Raw genomic sequence first — 2,420 nt, forward strand, 5'->3', positions numbered from 1 at the left:
TTGTTGGCAGTAGATAGCTAATAGCACAGGCTTCTATTTTCTCAGAACTGGGTATAAACCTTTATTCATGAATCCTCATGATCAGTAGATAATTATAAATTAAAACATAGTTTATTCGATTCTCAATAGTCCTATAGAAACAATATCACTAGAGAATGTTTACTGTTGTTAGGAAATTAACTGAAAAGATATAGTTTATACAAATATATGGTGTAATTTATACATACTAGTTGATGAATTAAATGTATGTTTAAAGTGGGTATGTACCTGTAAGCTGTGTAGACATAATCTTTCTAAAGCCAGACTTTTAGGGGGAAACAGTGAAAGATTGGGAGGAAGATGATGGGCTGTAGTGATTATCAGAGCACGTGTAAAGATTTCAAATAAAGGTGTAAGATATTGGGCCCACAAAAGAATAAAACATTTTTAAACATACGGCTTGCCACTACAACAGATATGCCAGAAAAATGAATCAAAAATCTATGTTGTTTTGACCTTTGATCTCTGTACTTTTGCTATGGGAAAATAATGACAGAAATAATGTTCTCAAGAAAAAAAATGAGACATTTTTGATGCAAACTGTGATGTGGATTTCAAGTAGGAGTAGAAATCTTAAAAAATGGTGAGGACCTTACAATGAAAAAATGACACACCAGTCTTCATGGGGTGTTTTTCTCCCAACAATTTGTAGCACCCTCATATCTCCCAATTATTACACAATGTATTCACAAACATTTAACATGAACAACATTAACTTGAATTAAATCAAATTTCATTAAATTCAGTTAAGATTATTAGATTTGAAAGCACCCTACTTGAATACTAAGCTTGTCTTTACCAGCTAATACTTTTGTAAACTTGAATAAATTATTCAACCTCATACCTCATAAATTAAGCAGAGGTTTAACTAAGTAACCAAGGTGGTTGATGGAAAGAATACATGTATACGCACATAGTGGGAGTGATATCAGAATCTATGTTCACTAGAATAGGATAAACTATATGGACAATTAATGTCATTCCAGACATGTCATCAAGTCCATATGACTAATTTTCTGTAGCTCAGTCTAAAAAGTTATAAAATTTTAAAATCAAGAAGATGAGATTCTTCAAATTCAACAGTTTATAATTCTCTAGATAATGAATGCGCTTAATGTTATGGCTAAGTGCATTTTTTTATGGAGAACCTTGAAATAAAAATTTACTTATAATAAAATCAAGTCCATAGTCTTTAAATATTAAATACTTTGATTTCACTGCATTCTCTTTTCTGATTAACACTCTGCTTTCATTCCTCATTGTTATCGAGCATCTCCTGGCTCTCAAATATCATCAGTGAAGAACAGGACAGAGAGACTCAGGTCATCCTGCTAAGACTGACAGACAACCTTGAACTGCAAATCCCTCTCTTTATCTTATTCACTCTCATTTATCTTGTCACTTTGCTTGGGAACCTGGGGATGATCCTGTTGACTCTGCTGCATGCTCGTGTCCATACACCCATGTACTTTTTTCAATGCAATCTCTCTCTGGTGGACTTTGGTTACTCCTCAGCTGGCACTCCTAACGTCATGGTTGGGTTTCTCATGGGAGACAAGATCTCCTGCAACCCCAGTGCAGCTCAAATGGTCTTGTTTGCAGCCTTTGCCACTACAGAAAGTTATCTCTTAGCTGCTATGGTCTATTATCACTATGCAGCAGTGTGTAAACCCCTACATTACACCACCACCATGACAAGTGTGTGTGCTTGTCTGGCCATTGCTCCCATAGCTATGGTTTCTTAAATGCCACCCATTCACACTGAAGATAGATACATTCCGTTTCTCCTTCTGCATGTCCAATGTGGTCCATCACTTTTTCTGTGATGTTCCAGCAGTCATGACTCTTTCTTGAGCTGATAGATATGTGAGATGGTTCTCGGTTTTGTTTCCACATCTTTTCTGCTTTCCTGGTCATCTTGGTATCCTACCTGTTCATATTTATCACCATTTTAACGATGCAAACAGCTGAGGGATACTGGAAAGCTTTATCCACTTGTGCCTCGCATCTCACTGCTGTCTTCATCTTCTATGGGACAATGATCTTCATCCAGCTACAACCCAAAGTTATCTCTAGCCTTAGCTTTGTAGCACTGTAGCATACAAAACTGCAGAGTTTCATTCTTCCCAAGTTATCTCTGACAACGGCCCCCTATTTCTAAGCCTACCATGTAACTGAAACTATCTGCTGTCTAGGAAAGAAATCAAACAGGGGTAATACCTGAACGAGAATTTGACTGTAATAAATTTTCAATATTTGCTTTCAAACACTAGAAAATCACTTTTGATACAGCCATATGATGTCTACATTGTTTTTGATATGGAAGTAGGAAACACATAGTCATTAAATAGAAGCATATGTATGAACAATAAGGGAATTTG

General features: G+C 35.9%; 1 pseudogene; it reads left to right on the forward strand.

Moving 5' to 3' along the window:
* LOC101653414 overlaps window positions 1-2,137 on the forward strand; it is a 13,399-nt pseudogene extending 11,262 nt beyond the window's left edge.
* Window positions 2,138-2,420: the final 283 nt, after the last annotated feature.

The sequence above is a fragment of the Echinops telfairi genome, unplaced genomic scaffold (assembly GCF_000313985.2).
Source record: "Echinops telfairi isolate 266 unplaced genomic scaffold, ASM31398v2 ScPeMD7_7416;HRSCAF=8454, whole genome shotgun sequence".
In the NCBI taxonomy this organism is placed as follows: Eukaryota; Metazoa; Chordata; class Mammalia; order Afrosoricida; family Tenrecidae; genus Echinops; species Echinops telfairi.